Source organism: Gorilla gorilla, chromosome 7, assembly GCF_029281585.2.
Source record: "Gorilla gorilla gorilla isolate KB3781 chromosome 7, NHGRI_mGorGor1-v2.1_pri, whole genome shotgun sequence".
Lineage (NCBI taxonomy): Eukaryota > Metazoa > Chordata > Mammalia > Primates > Hominidae > Gorilla > Gorilla gorilla.
Window position 1 is genome coordinate 137257054 of NC_073231.2, and position 5303 is coordinate 137262356.

The 5303-nt window shown below is 32.6% G+C and overlaps 1 non-coding gene across 1 annotated transcript; it reads right to left on the reverse strand.

Annotated features, from left to right (window-relative positions):
- Window positions 1-398: 398 nt before the first annotated feature.
- On the reverse strand, window positions 399-578 carry LOC115935684 (small nucleolar RNA SNORA72). The gene has a single exon (XR_004071304.2). It is a non-coding gene; the product is annotated as a small nucleolar RNA SNORA72 (small nucleolar RNA).
- Window positions 579-5303: the final 4725 nt, after the last annotated feature.

Sequence of the window (5303 nt, forward strand, 5' to 3'; positions counted from 1 at the left end):
GAGAGGGAAGTGGTCAGTTTCCCAAAGCGTTTGTTCCATTTTACTTTCTCATCAACAAGTGTATAGGAGTTCAACCTCTTTCACCTCTCAGCCAGGTGCTTAACCAGAAGCACTTGCTACTGTCAATCATTTAAAAAGGACATTTTGTAAGTATAATTTGGATAAAATAATATTTGTTCATTTTAAGTGTACATATTTCATATGTTTTTACAAACTGGTATAGCCACTTACCCACCAAAATTGAGATACAGAAAATTTATATCACCCCAAAAACTTTCCTTATGACCTTTTGTAATTAATGTCTTCCCCCAAATGCAGCCCTGGGAAACCATTGAGCTGTTTCTATTACTAAAGTTATGCCTTTTCTTTGTCTTTTTTATCTCCTTTTTCTTTTCTGTGTTCATCATTAGCATTTATAAAACTAGACTTAAGAAAAGAATTAGGTTTGGGGGCACATGCATGATCTTAATATAGTGAATGTTATACCCACAAAAATTAAAATTAAAAATTAAAAAAATATAGCAAATGTTTAGGCTGTCCTGACTATTACAAAATCAGAGCAATGAGAATATTGGCAGAGTTTTGTCTTTTCTACAATTTAATATTAATTGTGTACATACACAATGTAGTCTTTTGTGTCTGTCTTCCTTCACTAGCACAATGCTTTTGAGATTGATCCATGTTCCTGAATACATGAGTAGATCATTCCTTTCTTTTGCTGACTAGCTCTCCATTACATTTTCCATTCACTCTTCTATTGGTGGACATTTGAGTTGTTTCTAACTTGGCAATATTATAAATTATCTCTATGAATGCACATAAAAGTATCTGCATGGACATAAGTTTTCATTTCACCGGAATAAAAACTCAAGAGTGGGATTTCTGGATCTCATGGTAAGTGAAATAATCTGTACACCAAAACCCTGAGTCATGAGTTTACCTATATAACAAACCTGCACTTGTACCCTTGAGCTAAAATAAAAGTTAAACTATTAAAAAAAAAAGAAATGGACAGTGTTTCCTACAAGCTACATATGAAAGCAACACAAATACTTGATACTGTCCTCACCAACATTTGGTATTGTCAGTAATGTTACCGACACAACAGGTGGGTTCGATTGCTTGGTGGGTGACAGTCCAATGACCACAACCAAGGAAGATTTAACAAGGACATTTTATGACTTGCAACAGGTAAGGAAGAAACCAGAGGTAGTCCCCCAAAGCAGTGCCTCCCTGAACAAAGGTGAAAATAAGGCTTTTACTGGGCTGATTAGCTGAGTCATTGCATATGGAGGTGGAGTAAAGGCAGTGCAGGCACAGTCATTGATCATGCTTCTACCTAAGACGCATGCGTGGAAAATGGAGAGTAAGCTCCTCCCTGGGCTGCGTTTTTAGTATGGCAATGAGGAGAGTTTGCCAAATTCACCTGCAACTCAGGCATCTCTGGATCCATCTTGTTTTTGTTTTCCTGGGGTTGGGCATAATCAGTAGCACAGCATGATCAATGACTGCGCCTGTGCTGCCTTTACTCTACCTCTACATGCAATGACTCAGCTAACCAGCCCAGTAAGAGCTTTACTTTCACCTTTGCTCTGAAACTTTTCTGAAACAACAAGAACTCAAGATGGAGCAGTTATAAGTGGCTACTTCTTTGCAGTGAAAACCTAGGCACCTTGGGTTACAGTAATTTTGGCTACACTAGTGGATGTGTGGTGGCACGTCTTTGGGGAAGCTTACATTTCCCTGATGATTTATGAGGCTGACCATTTGTTTTTCTGTGCTTATTGGACATTTGTGTATATCATTTTTTTGTGTGTATGTGGAATGCCTTCTTGAACATTTTGCTCTTTTGTCATTTTTATTGAATAGTCTTCTTATTATTAAATTCTAAAAGTTATTTATATATGTAAGTTCCCTGTCAGAAATTTGCATTTTGTTATTTTCTTTCAGCCTGTGCCTTGTTATATATTGTATTGATAGTATCTCTCTCAAAGAACGAACACTTTTATTGTTGTGTTTAAAAGCTTTATTGAAATACGTAAGTACTGTCTTAATTTTAATTTCTTAAAGTCAGTTAGCATATGTCCCCAGAAATTAAGGTTTTTTTACATTTGCTAAGACTGCTTTAGCTTCTTTGCATATGTAATGATTTTTAGAGTGAGTTTTTAAATTTCTACACAAAATCTCACTGGGATTTTTGATTGGGATTACACTGAATATATAGATAGAAAAAATGTTGCTAGCAAATCTACTCTTATAAAATGATTAAAGAAAGTTCTCTAAACAGAAAGAAATTGGAAAAAAAACTTGGAACTTCAGAAAGAAAAAATAGAACATAAAAGTCAACAAAAGTAGAAATAAATTAAATATCTTTCTCTCCAGAGTGTCTTAAATCATATTTGATGGTTTATGTAAAATAATATCTTCTGATTTAGTGCTCAATTTATATAGAGAAAGAATAAAAATAATTATATTTTAAAAGTGGGAAAATTAAATGACCTAAAAGGAAGTAAAGTTTACATACTTTAGAGTGATAAAACATATCAGTAGGATTTAGTAAATAATATACACATATTATAATACCTAAAATAACTGCTGAGGAACTAAACAAAGCAGTATACTCAAAAACACTATAAATAAGTAAAAATGAAATTCTAAAATATGTTTAATTAACCCACAGGGGGGTTTCAAAAGAAAGGCCAAAGCAGAAAAATAAAGAAAAAAGAAAAACAAAGTTAAAAAAGAAATAATAATATGGAAGACTTAAGCCTAACATGTAAATAATTACCTTAGGTAATTTAGTGGTCTAAATACATGATTTAAAAAACAGATTATTTGAATGGTTGCAAAAAAATAACCATGATCAAATGATATGATATACTGACTATGAGTAACTCATTTCAAATAAAATAACATAGGTAGGCTGAAAGTAAAAGGATTAAAAAAAATGTATACCACACAGGCTTTTCTTAAAAGCAAGGCTATATTAGCATCAGCTAAGGTTGACTTCAGAGCAAAAAAAGTCACTAAAGATAGAAAGGGTGATTATGTAATAATAAGCGGACCCAGCATACAGGAGACACAGCAATTCTAAATGTCCATTCAGTAAACAACAACCCATTAATATAAATAAAACAAACCTTGACAGAGCTAAAAGACATCCCATGCTCATGAAACAAAAGAATTGAAATTACTAAAATGACCATACTACTAAAAAAATTTATAGATTCAGTGCAGCCCCCTCGAAATATTAATTAAATTCTTCATAGAAACAGAAATAACAGTCCTGAAATTCATATGGAACCACGAGACCCTAATAAGCCAAAGTAATACTGAGCAAAAAGAATAAAGCTGGAGGCATTACACTACCTGACTTCAAATGATACTACAAAACTATCATAATTAAAATGGCATGGTTTTGGTATAAAAACAGACACATAGATAAATGGAAGAGAATAGAGCAATAAATCCAGATATTTAGTCAATTGATGCTTAATAAAGGTGTCAAAAACACACATGAGAGAAAGAACTCCCTGTTCAATAAATGGTGCTGGAAAAACTGGATATCAGTATACAGAAGAATGAAACTAGACCCCTATCTCTCATTATATACAATGGTCAACTCAGAGTGAACTAAAACCTTAAACATAAGACCTGAAACTATAAAAGTACTAGTAAAAAGCATTGTGGAAACACTTCAGGATATTGGTCTAGGATAAGATCTCAAAACCACAGAAAACAAAAACAAAAACGAAAGACAAATGGTAGTCCCAAACTAAAAAGCTACCTCGTAGCAAAGTAAATGATCAGCAGAGTTAACATCCTGTAGAATGGAAAAAAATATTTGCAAACTATTTAACTGACAAAGGACTAAAATCTAGAATATACTAGAAACTCAACAACAATAAATCACAACTAATCTCATTCAAAATTGGGCAAAGGATCTGAATAGATATTTCTCAAAAGAAGTCACACAAATGGCCACAAGGTATATGAAAAAATGCTCAACATCACTGAGCATTAGGGAAATGTAAATCAAAACCACAATGTAGTATCAGTTAAAATGGCTATTATCAAAAAGACAGAAAAATTACCAAATGCTGATGAGAATGCAGAGAAAGGAATCTGTTATACACTCTTGGTGGGAATGTAAGTTAGTATCGACATTATAGAAAGTAGTATGGAGGTTTCTCAAAAACACAAAAATAGTAATACTATATGATCCAACAATCCCACTACTGGATATTTATCCAAAGGAAAGGTAATCAGTATATCAAACGAATAGCTGTGTCTCTGTTTATTGCAGCACTATTCACAATGGCCAAGATATGGAATCAACCTACGTGCCCATCAATGAGTGGACAAAGTAAATATGGTATGTATACACAATGCAATACTATTCAGCCATAAAAAAGAATGAAATCCTATCATTTGCAGCAACATAGATTGAACTGGAGGTCATTATGTTAAGTGAAATAGGCACAGAAAGACAAATTTTGCAGGTTCTCATTCATTGATGGGAACTAAAGAAAGCTAATCTCACAAATGTAAAGAGTAGAATGATGGTTACCAGAGGCTGGGAAGGTATGAGGGGTATGAATAGAAGTTGGTTAATGGGCACAGACATACAACTAGATAGAAGAAATAAATTCTAAGTTCTAAGGTTGTGTAGCACTGTAGCGTGAATACAGTTAACAACAATTTATTGAATATTTCAAAATAGCTAGAAGAAAATGTTTGAAATATTCCCAACACTAATAAGTGATAAACGTTTGAGATGAATATCCTAAATACCATGATTTGATAATTACACCACACTGTATGAATGAGTCCAAATATCACATGCACCCCCTAAATATGTACAATTATTATACGTCAATAAAAATAATTTAAAAATTTACTTCAGTGATTCTGCTTTTCAACTTTTCATCTGTTGATGTTTTGTCTGTTAATAATTTCCATTTCCCTGTTGACTTTCCCAATCTATTTATTTAGTGATGCATATATATATATATACATATACATATGTCATTTTCTGCTAAATCAAATATTTGAGATATCTTGGATTCAATTTCTATTGAGTACCCTTTCTACTGTTTTTGCATAGCTAGTAATTTTTGCTTCAGAAATGAACATTGTAAATAATACAGTATTTTATAGCAGCTCTGGATTCTATTGTTTTCTCCTCAGAATTATTGTTTTGTTATTATTTTATTGTCATTCTATTGGGAATTTAACATGCCTGAATTTAAAATGTAACCTTCTTTTTCAAGCATTATATAGTAGCTGATATCTCTATTCTG